The sequence below is a fragment of the Cavia porcellus genome, unplaced genomic scaffold (genome assembly GCF_034190915.1).
Source record: "Cavia porcellus strain 051 isolate PalLab524CR breed Dunkin Hartley unplaced genomic scaffold, mCavPor4.1 scaffold_4, whole genome shotgun sequence".
Lineage (NCBI taxonomy): Eukaryota > Metazoa > Chordata > Mammalia > Rodentia > Caviidae > Cavia > Cavia porcellus.
Genome location: NW_026947487.1, coordinates 106,791,466 through 106,810,984, shown reverse-complemented (window position 1 = coordinate 106,810,984; position 19,519 = coordinate 106,791,466). Strand labels below are relative to the sequence as shown.

At 47.0% G+C, this 19,519-nt stretch overlaps 1 pseudogene; it reads right to left on the bottom strand.

The window, feature by feature from the left end:
* Positions 1–549: 549 nt before the first annotated feature.
* On the bottom strand, positions 550–17,008 carry LOC111757420 (small nuclear ribonucleoprotein G-like; annotated as a pseudogene).
* Between the last annotated feature and the right edge of the window lie 2,511 nt (positions 17,009–19,519).

Sequence of the window (19,519 nt, the reverse complement as noted above, 5' to 3'; positions counted from 1 at the left end):
TGTAGTACATGCTCAATGAACAGGGGTGTAAGTGGACACCAAGACACCGCTGCCTGCAAGGTCATTGCTGACTGTTCAGAGCATTTATTGTCTTCTAGGCAGGTCATCCTTGTCCCCTGCACAGGGTACAAGGCCTGGCACAGCTAGGAGTGTCTGCCTCCTCCCCCAGGGTCTCAGCCCTGCTGGGTGCGAGGCTCAGGAATGAGATGACAATGCTGCATTCTGTGGTGGCTTCAGTGCCTGAGCAGGAGAACATGGCCGGGTGCCATCTTCCCCGGGTCACCACTGTAGAGATGTCAGCTCAGAGAGGACTCGGCAGAACTGGGAGCAAGGGCAGCAGCCTTGCTGCCTCTTCCCAGTGTGCAAATCCCTAACAGTGCCTAGCAGGTCCCAGCCCCAGAGGAGCCAGAAGCAGCCCATGGGCAGGGGCAGGCTGACACCACACCCATGCCCGAGAGAAGGCAGGGACTGGCATGGGAACCCTGTGAGTTCCCATGTGTCTTAGTCACTTGTTACTGGTTGTTGAGACAAAATACCTGAAGCCCAAAGTTAGGAAAGGAAAGGTTTATTTCTTACAGTTTTTGGTGGTTCATACTCAGTCCATACTTGGTTGGCTCCAAGGCAGGGTAGCATGGCTGGGTCGCAGTTCATGGCAGCTGCAAACAGCAAGGAGGAAATAGGCAAAAGAGAGTGAGACACATCTTCTTCCTGCCATTAAATCACATCCTGGCTCCACCCCGGGGCCAGTGTAGCACTCACACCCCCAACCCAAGCTCTAGGCAATGAACCAATCACAAATACATGAGGCCTGGGGGCCACCAACATAAACCATGGCACCATGAGACCTGTGGGCTCATGATATCCATGTTCCCTTCCTGGGTGACTTGTTTCTTTTGTAAACGGAGTGCATTTGTGGTACCACGCACCCAGATAAAGCGGCTATAGCTCAAGGCCTTTCAGCAGTACTGGAAACTGGAAACTGGGAACTGCACAGAGAGAAAGAAAATATTTGTCTCCCTGGACAGGTCCCTTACCCTTTGGCAGTTTGTGCATTTCCAGGAGCAACTTCTGTTGTCAGCTTTTTACTCATAGGTTAGATTTTGTTTTGACTTAAGGAAAAACATTTTAGTTGTATGGGACCTGTGGCACACACCTGTAATTCCTGCACTTGGGAGCCTGAGGCAGGAGTATTGTTTTGAGTTTAGGGTAACTTGCGTTACATTGTAAGTTCGAGCCTAAACTACATAAGGAAACCCTGCCTCAACATATCAAAAAAAATTAAGATTAAGTCATTATAAAACACATGCAATTGACCATCTTTTTTTCTTATCTATTGATCTATTTACATATCCATCTATCTATCTATCTATCTCACTCTTTCTCTGTCTTTATCCATCTGTCTCTGTACCAGGACCTCCCTCATGCTATTAGGTGCCCTTTCTCTGAGCTGCATGCCCAGCTCTTTTTCTTTTTTCATTTAAAGCAAGGTCTGGTCGAGCTGCTCAGACTGACCTCAGACTTGCAGTCCTCCTGCCTCAGCCCGCAGCGTGCTAGCCTCACACTTGCTGGGCTTTTGGGAAAGTGACTGGGGCCTGAGGCTTCTGCCTTCATCAGTGGTGCAGCCCTTGATGAGACCACAGTTTGACAACATTACTGGGTGGTGATGGAGATGAGATGGGGCCCCACTGAAGCAGTGGTTGGGGACCAGGTTGGGGACCTGGACACTGGGTCTGGTCCTCAGCCCCTTCCTCTCCTGCTCTTCCCTTTCTGCTCTGATTCCTGGCTGCCATGAGCTGAGCTGCTCTCCTCTACCAGGCTTTCTATCATGGATGGAGGAGGCTTCTGTCTCCTCAAAGGTCTAAGCACATCTGGACCAGCTGTGCATGGCCTGGAACCTCTGAAGCCATGAGCCAAACAGAAGCCTTTCTTTGCTGCTTGATTCCAGTGCCAAAATCCCAGTGCAGGTATGCTCGTGGACATTGCCAATGGCTTTCCACACTGCTTCGCCAGTTTCCTTTAACAGCAAAGCAGAAGGATTGGATTCCTATGTTCATTCTGAGGGTCCCCTCTTCTGAGAGTCACCTTCTTTAAGTTCCTTTTAAGAAACCTTAAAAGCAGGGAACTTGGGGACTAGGCTCACGCAAAGGACTGAGTCTCCAGAGCAAGGCCAGAGACATGTGAATCAGGAAAGGACTCAGGAGAACCGCCCCCCCCCCCCGCCCGGCACTGGAAATGATAAAAGGGCAGGTTGCACCCAGGCAGGGACAGGGGACCAGACCCACATCCCTGCCTAGCCACTCCCTGGGCTGAGGCCTGGGTGAGGGCTATGCAGAACAGCGGGCCTGCACGGCATGGAGCTGTCAGACTGGGCCAGGGCACTGGACACGGCTCCCTCCAGGACTGGTGTTGTTAAGACTGTGGCATCTTCTGAGCCACAGAACACAAATGCTTAGATGAAGGAGACTGAGGCGGGAGGACTGCAAGTTGGAGCCCAGCCTGGGCAACTGAGCCTGTCTCACCCGTAACATTAAGGAAATAAATCAGACGCACAAACTTCAAAATCACATGGTTTCTCTCATATGAGAAAAACCAAAGTATAAGTGAAGAGGAAAATAAAAGTAGATAAGAAGAAATGGGAAGGTGAATCTTTTCTGAATGTAAAGGGGACCAAGAGACAAGGGGAAGGGGAGGGAGAATGGTGAGGGAATGTAAAATAAATTAGGATATTTGGTGTGTGTCTGCCAACTCCTTGGAAGGAATGCAATGATTAGGTGCTGAAAACATGCACCAACAAAAAATTATTGAGAAAATGAATGATTCGGTAAAAAAGAAAAAAAAAAAAAAAGAGAGAGAAAGAGATCCTGTCTCAAAAAATACAAAAGCTCAGTGTGAAGGCCTTGGGCCTTCCCCAGTGCCATAAAAGAAAAAAGAAAAAAAAAAGGGTGAAAGAGCCATTTCACCCAGGTCTGTCCATGGGGGATTCTACCCACAGCATCATTCTGTCAAAGATGAACTTTATTGAAGTACAATTTGTATATTGGAAACCTCACAGATCTTAAGTACATCAAACACTGAAACCAAGATACACAGACCTGGTTGTTTCCAAACCCAACTGTGATAGGAGATTAGAGCGTGGAAAAGCTGGCTGCAGAAGTAGGTGTGACCTGTTCATCACAAGGTCCTGGAACACACCCCAGAGCAGTCCCCAGAGCCCTGCACGTGTACTTCTCATGAGGATTTGAGCAGTTTTTCAACCAGAGGCCCAGACTTGATGTCAGTCCGAGGTGTGAAATCCTAGCAGCACCACTCACGCCCTGTCCGTAGAAGGTCTCATGGGTTTCCTGGAGATGTGGGGGAGATAAAAGGACACGGACGCCAAGGAGAGCTTGCTGTCATGGCTTTCCTCACGACAGCCAGCCCTGCGTCCTCCAGGGTGAGCCCTTCCTCCGGGCTTTTCCTGGCATACTGAGCCAAAGCTCACTCTGCAGAGCCAGTTTCTCCCTCTCTCTTCACTTTTCCTTTTTCAAAGAAACTTTATGTCTTAGTTACTTTTCTCATTACTGAGAGAAAATATCCCACACCTAGTGTTAATTAAGGAAAGGTTTATTTAGCTCACAGTCTGTAGAGGCTGCTGCAAGGCAGGGTAGCCTGGCCGACGGGCATCACAGAGGAGAAACAGTCCATGGCAAGTGGAAGGGGACAGCAAAGCTGCACATACCATGTAGGGCATCCACGATAACCTCATTATTCTACCTGCATTCTGTCTAGGGTGGCTATGGATTGATGCCACAGAATCAGGGTGTGTGTTATGCTTTGTATCTGGATGCCCCTCAAAGCCTCATGCGGTCATATGGGGTGGGCTTTTCACAGGCAACAGAATCCCAGGTTTGTTATTGGTTCATGGTCTAGTGCTAGGAAGGGAAGTGTGAGTGCTTCATCTGCTCTAGTGTGGAATTCTGCATACAATATAAGAGAGGAAAAGAAGCTTGCTCCTCCATTTTTGCTTCTGTTGCTTTTGCTGTCTTCCACTGCCATGGACTGTTGCCCCTTGGCCACACCACTCAGCCTTGGAGCCAGGGATTATGAACTGAAACATCCACAAGTCATGAGCTAAATAAACTTTTCCTCCCTTTACTTTGGGTGTCAGGGATTTTGTCTCAGGAATGAGTAAAGTAAGACAGTGGTCCACCCTTGATCCCAGCATCACATCCTTGCTTGAGCACCACACACCATAGAACCAGCCACCTCTGAACAGCCCCACTTATGACTGCCTGAGGCTTTGTAGGGACATCTAGCTACAAGCCCTCATACTTTGTCATCCCTTTTTGCTAATTTCATTCAATTCTTTCTTGGAGATGAGAAGAACCTGGAATCCAACTCCAGAAGGAGATAAGAACAACACACAACCTGGAAATGCTGATTTGCTGAGCCACTTTTAGAAGCAGCTACCTGGTAACAGAGCCTTTCTGGGTTTCAAACCACCGATCAGTGTAGGGTCACTTAAGGAAGTCAAATGAGACTGATGAACATCCACAGCTCCCGGTGACCCCTTCCTGTAGGGCTAAGACAGAGTCCACACGTCCATGCTGTAGCTTTGCATCTGAAAATTTCCCCAAGAATCTGTGTGATAAAGGATTGTTCAGCAGACTGTGGCTCTACATTGTGAGGTGTCAGAAACTGTAGAGGGCGAGGTGTGAAGAAATAAGTGGGTCACTGGGGTGTGGCTTTGGTTCCCAGAGCCCCTGAAGTGAGCAGCTCTACTGGGCCACCAGTGCCCCACAGTGATGCTCCACCTTGGCACAAGCTCCAGTGAACTGGGTCAGCCAACCATGGGACGAAACAAATGAATCCTCAAGCCAAAATTTTTTCTTCTTCGTTCATTGACTATCTCAGGTATTCCATCAGAGCTGAGGAAAAGCCGACTCAGGATCTCTGGTGGGGAAGATGCATAACAGGACAACACTGGGTGCATTTATGCAAGAAAGGGCAGGATCCAGGCGATCTGTAGGATTGTGACCACGGTGTGGAGACAGACAGTGGGCTGACAGACAAAGGGGGTCCCTGGACTGAGAAAGGGTGGCCCAGAAGGAGCCAGGCCTTTGAGGTCAAAAGTGAAGACCACTCCATGAAAGCTCGCAGGGGCTGATTCTGCAGTTTGGCATTGTGAGGAGTCCCCAAATCTCCTGTGAGTGGGGGAAACTGAGGTAGACAGGGCATCCTTGGAGGCTGAGTTGAGCTATGGTGCAGGCTGTGGGTCAGAGAAGCTACAGGCCTAGGAAGCCACAGGCCAGGGGTGCTGTGGTTTGAGTGGTGTAGATTCTGAAAACCATCGTGAACCTGGCTGGGGAGAGTCGTCCCCTTCCTCCAGGTGAAGCCCAGCCCAGCTGTGGTGTTTGGGGCCCCATTTGGGGCTCAAGAACCCCACAGCTGATGGCAGCCTGAGCCAGGTCTTCCAGTGTAGGAGCAGGTCTTTGAATACACAGGAAAAAGAAGAATAGGGTCCTCATTAGGTCTTCTAGCTAATCTTGACTAGAAAGAGTTAAATAAAGACAAACTAAATTAGGAAAAATCCCTGGGAAATAGATCAAGGATAAGGTAGAGAATGAGAGAAAAGTCTGAAAAGAAAGGCACCAAATGGCCTTGAGACTTGCACCAGGAGACCAGATAAAGGTCTGCCAGGCAGGACACAGAGAAGCCAGCAGCACAGATGATGAGCTGCCCCTGCCTCCAGTAGAATACAGGGAAAGCAGAGGGGACCGACTAGCTTTAAGGCAGTAGGTACTCACACCTATGCACACATGTGCACACACATGCACATGTGTGTTCACGGTGCTCACTGCATTATCCACTCTCGGGTCATTAGAGAGGACAATAGATAGCCACACCTCCCCTTTCTAGCACAAAGGTTACCGAGGGTAAGTCGCCCCCTTGCTGCCTAGGGGTTCACCCCAGAGGTCAGGCCTTCAAAGTGAGGTCAAGGACAAGTAAACACACAGACAGACAGCTGCATGTAGACCACCAGAAAAGATGCTGTCAGGCAGAGCTGCCCAAAGCCAATCCAATGAAGGCCAGATCTGGATTGGGGGGTGCGGTTCTGACTCCCCTATAAAAACAGCCACTAACATGGGACCAATCAGCCCCCATCTTTCCAGAGGTCCCTGTGCTGATTCTCCCTTCTCAGTGAAGCTGTCTTACCTTTGCTTCCTCTTCCTTTTCATCTTTGCAAGTAAAGTGTCTTCCTCTCACTTCATTTTGTCCTTCTAATTCTTTACTGGGGCTGAGTTTGCAATCCAGGTGAGTGCCTTGGACAGGATACCAGCCCCCAGCCCAGGAGAAATTCTTAGTGTCCGTTCCAAAGAGCCCCATCTCTGGGGTTCAGCTATGGCAGCACTGCACTGGCTTGGATGTGGACTAAGTCCCCGCACAGCACTTGTGTGACAGGTAGGTGTGTGCCTGGCTTCCTTGTGCTGGTCCTGAGTTGGATGCCCGACAAGGATGAGGGAAGAGGTGGCTGTGCATCACCTGCATTGAGGTGTGGAATTGAGGCCCCATTGTATAAGAAACTAATGCTTCATTCAAGGATTGATTCAAGGACTTCATTCAAGGTCACTGAAGAGAGTCCCTCAAACACTGCACAGAATTTGATATCCGACATGGCTTCAACTTTCTGTGGCCCAAGCAATCCTCCTGTAGAGGAACTTTTCTGTCCAAATATATGAAAACCCAACAGTCCTGGTTCATAGTTCACTATATTCCTTCTGCTTCTGTAAACAGGTTTGCAAGATACATCAGAGATATAAGCTGACCCCAGCCTGGTTTTATTTGCAGTATTTGTAAAGTTCCATTCATTCACAAAAGACCTGAACCCTACCAGATGAGGGTATAAAATTAACTTCCTATACTAGCTTGGGGCTCAGACTTTGGAGCACACAGCTCCTCTGGTCCCATCAGGGTAATAAAATTTGGTTCCTTCTACTTCTCTGAGTGCTGCTTATTTGTTTTGCCTTCATTAACCCAAATTTGCTGTACCATTCTCACCCTACCACACTCAAACTGCTTGGTGTACAGGGAAAAAGTGACCCCTGGGATAATTCTGATTGTTCAAGCAACGCTTTTTTTGGGGGGGTACTGTGGATTGAACTCACAACCTCACACTGGTCAGGCAGGTACTTATGCCGCTGAGCTGAATCTCCAACCTATGCTTTGCTTTAAATGAGTGTTCGTTGAATTCCTCTTTGCTCAACCCTTGCAGTCAATATTCAGTGGTCCTGGATCTGTGCTGGAAAACTCTCAGACCTACCACTCAGGCTCCTTGGATCCCTGCCTTTAAGGCTGGAAGGGTCCCATGAGGCCCTTGGGGATATCAGACTCCTGTGCCTCACTTGCAAGTGTTTGCTGTTTGAGCCAGTTCCGCGGGCCCCAGGATCCTGCTTGGCAGGGCCTTGTCCTTGGTGTTGCCAGGCTGAAGGTGTCTTGGGTACATGGCAGCTGTCCTTTTCCAAGGAGCTGGAAAGTTCCAGGTTGGCAGCCACCAGGCTGGGAGAGGGACTTGGCCCCATTTATCACTCAAGGTCCTGGATAAGAGGGAGGTGGCACATAGGCCCTCATGGCAGGGCATGGTTTAGGGGATACTGAGGGAAATAAAAGGGCCCCCAAACAGACAGACACCATCTCCCCTGACAGCAGTACAATGGTCTTCTTTTGGCTCCTGTCCTGCTTTGCCCTTGTAGGGGCCGCATATGGTAAGTGCTGGGACCTAGGGTCACCAGATCTGGAGAATGTAGGAAGAAAGCCCGAAGCCCTCATAATCCCCATAGCCAGGCCCCACAAGACAGCTTGGAGCTCTGTCCCCAGTAATGGGTGAGCCTCTTGGCTTTACCTGGTGCCTACAGGGACCTTGAGGCACCAGGCAGGAGAGGGGTCCTTCAGGGCTCTCAGCCCTGGCTCCCTGCAGCAGGAGTGGGAGAGACAAGCTGGGCCAGCTGGGCTTGGTGTCTCCAGATGCATCTGTGGGCAGGGTAGGAGGTGACTATAGCCCTTATAAGGCGTCAGACAGGGGTTTTATTTGTCATGCTGGATACTCATTGAGCTTGTTGTTTATTAAATTTAGAAAGAAAGGCCATGTGTGGTGCCAGGCACATGTAAGCTGAGGGCTCTGAGAGGCCGAGGCAGGAGGATTAAAAATCAGTGTCCAGCCTGGGCAATTGGTGCCTTAGTGAAACCCCATGTTCTCAAAATTTAAGAAATGAATAAGGGCTGGGCTCTAGCTCAGTGCAACACCTCAGGTTCAATTCCTAGCATCACCCCCACTACACAGACACACACACAAAGGAAAAGGATATTTAAAAATATAGAAAGTTGGATGATATCTAGGTATATATGTCGAGATATAGCAGATCATACCTTTTTGAAAATTTGCTTCAGTGATTTAGTTTTTGTTGCTTTTGATTTTGTTTTTATTTTTTGAGACAGGATCTCACTATGTAGCCCTCTCTGTCCCAGAATTCCTGAGCTTCCTAGATCCTCCTGTCTCAGCCTGATGGTACAAACATTGAGGTCCATTCAGATATTTTCTCTACTCTTTCTCTCTCCCTCTCTCTTTCTTTGTTTCTTTCTTGTTTTTTGAAGTTGTTTACATTTCTTACTTTATATATAAGGAATTAGCCTAGTCTCTTTTATCCAGTGGATGTCCCGTGTAATCTTCCTGAGTAGAAGGTCACTAAGCCCAACCTGATGAAGCCGTATCCTTCCCGTCCTGATGGGAACACTGGAGGCTCTTGTTTCTGCATTAGACTATGTTAGTTGGAGCACAGGGACGTGCAGTCTCCTGAGTGCTCCAGGAGAGCTGCTGGTGACCCATGCTGCCTCCAGAGACCCAAGGAAGCCAAAGGAGATACTTCTTTTTTACACATAAAAGGAAATGTAGTTCAAGTAAGGCTTCACTCTGTTCCTTCTTGTTCTGAGTTCTGTGTGTCATTCTAAGTTGGCTCGTACAAGCATTCTACACACACACACACTTCTATCCATAAACAAAGATTCTAAAAATTTGCACAAATAGCATCTTCTCTACCTGAGTTTCATAATGTGTTTTTTCCTACTCATAATGCTTTACATTTGTTCATGTTGCTATGGAGACCCAGCTCTTGCTTTGAACCGCTATAATGCACTCTGCTGATCACTGTGCCTCCTCTCTGTCTCTCTCACTCTTTTTTCCTTTCATAAACACAGACGATTGGGGCTTTTTACATGTGCAGTACCAATCTTCCCCGAAGCCTTTGTTGTGTCTTCACTCCTGTGGGCAGAGAACCCAGAGGAGACGCCTGTTGCCCAGCACTGCACACTCTGAGGGAAAGGCCAAGTATGTGGCCGGTACAGGGCTGAGAAGCTGCTGAGTCCAGGGCCCGCCCAGCACAGCTGTCTTCTCCCAGATCATTCCACACCTCCTTGCTGTGAGCTTTCATGATGTGGAATCAAAGTCTTGTTTTATTTATAATTAAGAAACCCAACCCTTACATGGTCGTAGATGCTGAAATGGTGAGGTGGCGCAGGAATGGAGAATTCCACCCAGGCCTGTGTTCTGAGTCGGTGCCACGTCACACTCCATCAGCCTAGTGTCCGGGCTGGAGGACACAGGATGGGGGTCACAGGTATGAGCTCGAAACACTGCTCCCGCCTGTCCAACAGATGCACAGCGACCTGTGGAGTCAGCGTTGTTCTGCTCCCACTGAGCAGCTGAGGACACTGGAGGGCCTGGTCCAAGGCCACACAGCCAGGAGGGGCACCTAGAGGTCAAGCCTATGTCATCTGAGGGGTCAGCTGTTTTCTCTTAAGGCAGGACAGGCCCGGGTGGGGACAGCCGTGTCCCTCTGCACCTGTGGAAGAGGACTGGAGTCAGCAGGCTGCAGGTTAAAAGAAGCAAGGGGAACTTGCAGAGGTGGAGTCAGCTGTGGAATGGGAATAATGATCCTTGCTGGGTGGGCTGAGGTGGAAACAGAGGCTCTACAGCACCGGGGGATCAGCTGCTCCTGCAGGCCGCAGCCCTCCCTTGCCCTGCTCTCAGAGTGTGGGGTCCCAGCCATCGAGCCTGAGGTGAAGGACCTGGCCAGGATCGTTGGTGGTGTGGATACTGTCCCTTTCTCCTGGCCCTGGCAGGTGTCCCTGCAGGTGAGATCGGATTGGGGCAATGCAGGTTGTAGGGCAGGCTGGGGTGTTACGAGGTAGCAGCTGGGACCCTCCCCTTCTTCCTTCCCAGACAAATACTGGCTTCCACTTCTGTGGGGGCATCCTCATCTGCCCATGCTCGGTGATCACCGCCGCCCACTGCAGAGTCAGGAGAGCAGGAGGCCTGGGCTCTGCTCCAAGCTCCAGGGCAGGGTGGGGACGTCAGCAGCCCATGGTGTTCTGAACTCCTCCTGTCTCTCTTCCTAGTACCTCTGACCTGGTGGTGCTCGGGGAGTATGACCTGGTCTCTGATAGGGAGGATGTGCAGATCCTGGAGATCAAAGAGGTACCTGGCCAGAGGACAGGGGCTTGTCCCTCAGAGATGGGTTACCATGCTGCTCCAGACCTCATGGGCTTGTGGTTGTCTCCCTCAGGTTTTCAGGCACCCAAAGTTCAACTGTGACACATGCAACAAGAGGGTGTCCCTTGTATGCCTGCGCTGGGATACTGATGACTTCCCTCCTGGGACCTCTTGTGTGGTCACTGGCTAGCGCCTGACAAGTGTCTCCATGAGTGTCACTCGGCCTTTCCACAGCAGGAGCTATCGCTGGGTTTAGGAGCTTCCTGGGCAGCAGGAATCCCCACATGTGATCCAAGTGGTTTTTTAAAATTAAAAATCTGTAAAGTATTCTGGCATGGTGGTAGATGCCTGTAACCCCAGCACTGTGGAAGAAGAGGCAGGAGTGTTGCTGGGAGGTCAAGGCCAGTTTGGACTGCATAGAAAGACCCTATCTTACAAGACCCTACCTCACAAGCTCAAAAAAATTCCTATAAAATCTATAAAATATACAATTATTGTTTTGGAGCTAAAAACAACAACAACAAAAAAAACCCACAAATAAGTAAACCGAGGGCTAACTGAGATACATTTCACAGACAGCTTGTGAAAAGAGCCTCAGCAACTGCCTGCACCCCCGTGTGGGCACCCAGCTGGGCATCTCTCCAGGCTTTGGAGGGGGCAAATAGGATCTGAGTGTGGAGAGGGGCTCTCACACCACCCCTCCTGTCCCTGCAGCCTATAAGACCCCCAACACTCTGCAGCAAGGTGTCGACCCCTCGTGAGCACTGATTATTATAAGAAGTACTGGGGCAATCATTTCTGTGACGCGATGATCTGCGCTGAAGGCAAAGATGTCTCCCCCTGCTTGGTATGGTCGGGGTGAACCAGGAGGGACACAGGGACCCTGAACACACTTTCCTTTACTTAAAAGGCACCACTGGTGCTGGCTGGCATCCTGATTCGGGTCCTCTGGCCAGGCCCACACAGTGCTGCCCACAGAGCTCAGTCCTTACCATAGCCCTGGGCACACAGATGCCAGCCCATGGGAGAGGGCACAGCCAGGCCCACAGGGGAAGCCACTAATGCTGGGTCCTTGGGAGTAGATGGCAGAGCTGGACTGCATGGCACCCAGATGGAAGGTGCTTGGGCAGAGCCACTGGGCCCACCCTTGTCATCCCTCTGCCCTCTCCCTGCCTCTGCTGAGCCCAGAGACCCGGGACCTTAGCACCCCTTTCAGGCTGACTGTCAGGTTCTCTTCCTCTCTGCAGGGTGATTGTGGTGGCTCCCTAGTGTGCCACAAAGATGGAGTCTGGTTCCTGGTGGGCATCGTGTCCTGGGGCAGCAGGGACTGCTCCCCCTCCACTCCCGCTGTGTGTGCACACATCACTGCACCGCTGCCCTGGATTAAGGAGATGATGGAAAAATATTGTCATTCATAATGATCCTGAGGTCCCCAATAAAATCCTCATTCAGAAACACTGGCTGTGTGTGTCTCACTGAATGAGCCATGGGGACGTGGGACTGTAGTTATTCATGTCAGTCACCAGGAGTGGCATTGTAGTTCCCTTACCATGCTGTGGCACTCCTCTCAGACAGCTGAGGTCTTTCTGTGTCCTTCTCACGCAGAATCCAGACCTCACTGCTGGAGCAAACTTGAGCCCTGGAGCTCTCTGGAAGGGACCTTTCTATGCCTTCAGCCCCCTCCAGCCAGTGCCCTGGAGCTGCCTTCCAATCCATCCCATCTGCAACACCAACCCCTGCTCACACTGCACACAGACTCAGCTGCAAGCCTGGCCATCTTCAATCTGGCTGCAACACACCCGCAGCTCCCTGCCCGCCTTGTCCTCGGGGTTTTCTGTTATGGAGGAGTTGGCTCCAGAGGCCTGAGCACCCTCAGGTCCATCTGTAGTCACGTACAGGTGGAGCTGGCCGTCTCCTGGGGCAGGGTCAGGACTGGCTGTCTCTCTTTGCTGAGGTCAGCTGGCCTTGATGCTCCAAGCCTGCACCATGGATCCTGTGAGGGACTGCAAACAGGTGGCAGCTGAATTTTAGCCTCTCCTTCTCTTTACTACCTGGGAGATTCCATAGCGTTGCCTCCCCTGCTCTCCCATTTAAATGCCCAGAGGCACAGGGCATATAGAACAGTGATGGAGAACCTTTTAGGACTTTCAGTGATGCAAACAGCCTGCTATGGCACACAGCATAGGTTTGCCACCACTGACATGGAACACGCTATTTTAAAGCAATGTTTCTTCCTTATCCAATGTTTAAGATATGATTTTGTTCCCTCTTATCCTTCAGCAGTGGGCCAATTGGTTTTCTGTTGATGTTTTAGAATCACTAGGATCTTGTGGGTTTAGACATATTTGAGGACTTTGATCCAATGTATTAGAATCCTTCCTGAAGCTCACCTGTTCCCTGCTTCAACCAATGGGAGCTTCTCCAGTGTCCTCTCCCACTGTGTCACTGTGCCCCATGTCATCCTTCATCACTTCCTCCATCTTCATACAACAAGCCACAAGCTTCTATATGAACTGATGTCTTCTGCTTGTTCCAATAGTTTGATGAAAAATTCGTTGGAGAAAATTCTCCCATTTTGGGGCTGTCTAAAAATATCATCGCTCCCATATTTTTTCACTATTACGAAAACTTAACAGAAAATTAACATGAAAATATGTATGGCTCAATTTTCAGTCAGTGAAAACTGCACTTTAGGAGGACCCTGGGTATCTCTGCCGAACAGTCAGTCACTGAACCCTTCCAAGGCTTCCAGCATGATGACAGTATGTCGTATCACCACCAGTTGAGCACTGTTCTGTTGCCCACTTGTTGCCATCTCTACAGATTCACCTATCACAGGATTCATAAAGAGGTCAAATCCTCACAGTATTCCTTGGACATGTTTGCCACTGTTTAATTGCGATGATAACTTTTGTCCATAAATTTTCTCAGCTCGGGAGGGTAAGCTTTGCTCCTCTTGTCTAGTCCATGAGCTCAGAGGAAAGGAAATCTGCAGCCTCCGTCACGCTCCCGTGGCCTCTCATACATTTTTGGGGCCCTGGGCCTCCCAAATATTAGGCAAGCCCTCTACCAATATGCATCCTCTTCAGAACAATTGTTTTTTTATTTCAAGATGGAGTCATCCAGTGTTGCCCAGCCTGGCCTCAAATTTTTAATCTTCCTTGAAAGTAATGGAATTAATTTTCAAAAATTTGCTTATAATTTTGTGGGGTGTTTGTGCTATAGCATGCATACATTTGTGTATGCATGTACATATCTGGACTCTGAAGATGTTTCATTGCCTTTAGAAAGCTTTCTTTGAGAGGTCAGTGTTCAGAATTCTTGTTGCTTTTAAAGGCGTTTTCATAGTTTTCCTTTGGGTGCTTTTAATTCTGTTATCTCTCTTTTGGGCAGTCTTACTGTGATGCTTAGTTTCCTCCATTGTTAACCTAGCTGGAGTTCTTAAGAGATTCTTGAAACTATTTATTTACTTTCATTTTGATAAAACCTGTTTTGGAAATGCATCTCAGCTATTATCTTCCCACATATTGCCCATGATCCATTTTTTCCTAACTTAAAGAATTCTAATTATACACATTGTAACTGGTGGAACCAAGGACACCCAAAGTATCCCTGCCCCATAAATAAAAATATTTTCCTCAAGTTCATTTGCATCATGAATCTGGAGGTGGATTTTTCCAGATTACACAAGTGTGTCCTAAGCCCCATTCCAGCTGTCCTTGAAAGATAGGCAGAGGAACTGGGCACACAGAAAAGAGAGGGACCTGAGGATGAAGATGGACACTTGGCATAATACAAGCACAGGTAGAGGATGCCAGCAACCACCAGAAGCTGGGAGAAGCAAGGGACGGCTTCTCCTCTAAGGTCTCTGGGGAAAATGGCCCTGCTGACACCTTGATCTCAGTACAGTGATACTTGGGATGAACTTCCAGCCTCCAGAACTGTAGGAAAATAAATGTTTGTGCTTTAAAGCCTCTAGGTTTAAGGTAACTTGTTGCAATGCATCAGGAAACTAACAGACATTTCTTAGACCGCTTTCTATGTCTCAGGTGATTCTTATGTTCTTTGGTGTATTTGCCATTCTTTTGTCTCTCATGCTTCCTGTGAGATGTCTTTCTACTTGACTTTGTCATCAAGTAGAAAATCCACTCACTGCATCATCAATTTTAGGTTTTGATTTTCCACTTTAAAGGTTTTTTTCTAAATCTTCTTTAAAAATTCTTTTCAATTCTCCACTGAACTCTCATCTATATTATTCATTTCCTTAAACACAGTAAGTAATCATGCTGAAAGTCTGTGTCTAATATCTCTGTTGTCTAAATGTCCTGTGAATCTTTTTCCTTTTTATTCTGTTGGTGTTTTCTTTCTTTTTTTTTTACTTCAAGATAATAACACCAAATGAGAAAAAAAAATAGGGTCAATCAAAACAAAAGGATCAACATGACTTAAAAACAAAATATAAGGAGATCAATAATGGCTAACATAATGCCTCCTTTTATCTTCAAAAGAATTGCTTAGGTCATCAGACATTATAAAATTAAGCAAAACTACAGAACAAAACCAACAGAAACAAAACATTGGAGACATTATAGGACTTCAAAAGAAGATGAGTCCAACCAAAAATTGGTATCATAGTGTATCTTATTGTCTTCAAAGTAGTTGCCTACACCATAAGACTTTATACTATCAAACAAAGCAGAATAGAATAAAATCAGTCAAGAAAAATAGGGAACGCAATACAGGGCTTCATATCAATACAATAGGAAATCAAAACTAGTTACCATAATATATCCTGCTATCTTTGGGATCGCTGTCCATGCCATCAAATCTACTACAAGTAGATAAACTGAAACAGAATGAAATCAAATTAAACAGATCAATGAAAACAATATGGGTTTCAAATTATGATAATAGATTAACAATTGCTACTGCCTTCCTTTTTTATACAATTCCTCCCCTTTCACTTTCACAGAATGTATTGTACATTTTGGATCCCACTAACTCCTTTAGTTTTTATATTAGGGAGGCAGCCCGCTATTTACCTAAGTAATTCCGAACCTTTTTACCCCTGCACATGATCTCAAGCTGTATCCATTTGTTTACAAGAGCCTCAAGGTTTTCTTTCTTTGTAGCTGAGCAGTTTCCCATTGTATAAACGTGTCATGGCCTTCTAAGCTACCTGCAGCTGATGGGCACAGTTCCTCTTGTCATCTTCTAGCCTTTGTAGTGTCACTTCCAGGTTCCTTGTTATTTTTAAGAGATCTTTCCTTTCACAATCGAAGCTGCAAACCTGTCTTCAAGGTTTGATAGTTTCTTTCAAGCAGTTTTGCCAGCTTTCAATAGAGTTTTTAATTCCCTGGTAATCTTTTTGATTCTGCTTCATGTATTCTAAATTTTTTAATATTCTTTATTGAAGGTTTCCCCCCTTTTTCTATGCTCCTCTATTCTTCCATCTGTGTTTGCTTTAGAGGTGCTTAGCAATTCTTTTATTATGTTTCTCATTTCTTCTTTTACCTGTAATAGTGTTTCTGTTTTAAGTTCTTTTATAGCTTCATGAAGTTGTTTATTTCAATTGCTGTTGCTTCAGAAACTGCAGGTGGGTGACTCTCGATCTCTTCCATGTTTACATCTCCTGGGCCAGCACTGCTTGGGTTGGAGGCCATCGACTTCCTTTTGCTTCTTCCTCTTGTCATGTTCCTGGTTTCTTCCAGACAAGTGGGTAGTGGGGTCCCTGGCACTTCCTGTATTGGTTATAATTACTCTGAAGCATGCTGGCTAGGGATTTCTGCTGTTTGCTGCTTTTCCAGCCTGTTGGTGGCTACTGGAGTGCAAGCAGGGTCAGGGCAGGCTGGCCCCTCCCTTCCAAGCTGGCGGTCTTCACCACGGTAGTATGTGCGGGGTGTGCAGTGTTGGTTGGGGATAGCTTTAGGGAAACCTCAGAAGTGGCTATTGGACCATGCACAGGGGCAGGACTCAGTCCAAGCAATTTCCACCAGTCTGCTCTGAGCTGGGAGTGGCTGAACGAAGCCAGCTACAGATCTGGCTCTGAGCTTATCCTGCCCAACTCTGAAATGGCCTCCGGACAATCTCCCACTCCTATGGGAGGACTGAGTCCCCCCACTCTCACCACCAGCCAGTGCAGTTCTCTGGTCCGCTGCTCCCCTTTGCCACCGCATCTCCCCAGAGAGATCTTCAGGCTTTCCAGCTTCGCTGTGACCGTGCATCTCCAGATTCCAACAGCACTTCTTGCATGGTGGTTCTAGTTCTGGTTGAAAGTGCCACCAACTCCCTCCTTTTTCTGTTTAAGTTTTTCTTTCTTTTCTTTTTTTTTTAATTCTCTCTGTGGGCTTCATTTCTCACTTTAGTTTCTTCCTGAGTCAAGGGGACTCACTTCCTTCCTTCTTGTCTTCTCCAGAATGCTGTATTCCAGCATCTGGACTGTTTTTCCCAGAGGGGCTGTTTACTCTGCTGCTTACTGTTCGACATCTTCCCAGCTTGCTCCGTTGGTATTTTCATATGCTGTGCTATTTCTTCATGTCTAGTCATTTGTTATTGAGTTCTTGGCTGTATACGATGAAGTTTCTAGAGATCATATGAGATTCCATATGAGAATATCTGCCTTTCCAAGGGACCTTCTTTTGCTTCTGGAAAGCTGCTTGAGGCACTAGCAGATTTAGGTGACCTGTACTTTACCAGGAGTTAGGGAATTGAAACAGGGCTTTCATCCTGATTGAGGGTCACAGTTCTTCACCACTGACTAGTTTTTTAAATGCCTTCTATTTTTCTGATTGATTTTTATCTTGAAATGTTGGCTTTTGTTTAAAGCCTTTTCAACATCATGTGAGATAATCATGTGATTTTTTTTCTCCTTTATTCTATTAATGTGGTATATTACACTGATTGATTTTCCATGAGGAATCACTCTTGTATGCTTGGGACAATCTCACTTGCATATGTTATACAACCTTTTTAATATACTATTGGATTTGGTTTTCTAGTATTTTATTGAAGATTTTTGCATCAATATTTAAGACAAATATTGGTCTGTAATTTTGCTATATTGTGATGTTTTATTAGTCTTTTCTTCCATTTCGTTGAGACAGGGTCTTGCTATGTAGCACAGGCTGGCTTTTAACTCACAGGACACCTCTTGCCTCAGCCTCCTGAATACTTCAATAACAGATGTGTACCACATGGCTGGTGATTTTATTAGATTTTGTTGATGCCCTAATGGGCATCTTTGTGTGCACTCATTTATGATCTTTTTTTTTTTCTACTGGTGGCAGTTGAATCTAGGATCATTTGTAATTTTTTTTAACATTTTGATTTGGGTGCTCAGATAATTTTCAACCTTTCTTCCTTCCTAATATACTTTAGGCCATAAATTTTCCTCCAAGCACTTATTTTATTGTATACATTCAGTTACATTTAGTAGTAATTTTTATTTCAACTAAGATTTTTCATTTTGATTTGTGTGTTCTGTTGGTAAATGAACCTAGGTCCTTTGCACGGAGCTATATCCCCAGCCTTTTTGTATTTTCTAAAACAGGAACTTACTAAGTCACTAAATTGCCCATGGTGTCCTTATACTCATCCTCCTCCTCAAACTTTCTGGAGCAAGGAATGCATGTATGCATCACCACACCAGGTTTGTATTAATTTTTAAAAAGCTTTAATTGTGATAAAATACATAAAATGGTACCTTGGTTCAAGAATTTAACTTATTCTATGATTCTGGAAATAATAGCCACATTCCTTTTTGTGGGACAAAGATGGTCACAGTTCTGTTCATAGCTTGGCACAGAATTTGCAAACAAAAAATTTTTTTTTTGCTGATCACTTCTGTTTGTGAACCAAATTGTTCCCAAACAAAAACAAGGTACCAAGATACCAAGGTACCACTGTGTAATATACAATTCACCATCTACCCAACCCCCTCACACCGAGTCCACAACCTCCAGCTTGCTAGCAAGGTACCCCAGGTCAATAGGCGAGAACTGCTGTTAGAGAAAACAAAGGACATGACTTTTGCCCTGTGAGCCGGTGCAGGCCTGTAACCCCAGCACTTGGCGGGCTGAGGCACAAAGATTACCACCCTGAGTTTGAGGCTAGCATGGACTACACAGTGAATTCAAGGTCAGCCTCAACTACAAAGTGATACCCTGTATCAAAAAATGTAGGCAACTCTTCACTTACAAATGAATGTAGGATTTAGTTCATACAGAAATGGAGCAGCAAGCAGACATCTAATGACTTCTTCACTTACTTGTAAAATGTACCTGAGTCAGCCCTCCTCAAGTGCGATAAAAGCAGTCCTGGGACAAGGGTGCCACCTAGAGACCAATGTGAAAACTGCACAGCTGGCCGTGCTTTGCTTCTTCCTATCCCTGGAGCTGGTGTAGAGCCCTGGTGGTGAGTGAGCTGCAGAAAGCAAAGGACAAGGTTGGGCTTGTGTCACGGACCGCGTGGCTGACAACTCGCCATTCATGAACCACAACAGTGCTCTGAAGGAAGACAGTTTCCAGATTTTCCAGAGCAGGATTTTGAGAAATATGGGAGGACAGAGAAAGTGTAAGGCTGGAGAGGGAGCTGAGGCAGAGTTCAGTGGTACAGAGCTCCTCTAGCAAGCCAGGGGTCCTGAGTTCATTCCCTAGCATAGGCTGGGTGGGCGAAGGTAACAGAAATGTAGGCAGAAGGGTCTCATTGGGCGTGCTGGCTAATTCTGACTAGGAAAAGTAAATTTTGCTGAAGGGATAAATAGTTGGGATCCTAGTCAGAGGCATGGTGGTGTACATCTGTGATCCCAGCACTGGAGAGGCTGAGGCAGCAGGATCACCATGAGTTCAGTAGGATCACCATCCTAGCCTACATCATGGTTCAAGGCCAGCCTGGACTCCACAGTGAGACTCTGTTTCAAAAAAGAAAAAAAATAATGCACTTGAGATCCTTAGGTAGGATGAGATTAGGGGTCCTGGGTCCCTTTCAGTAGTAGAAAGG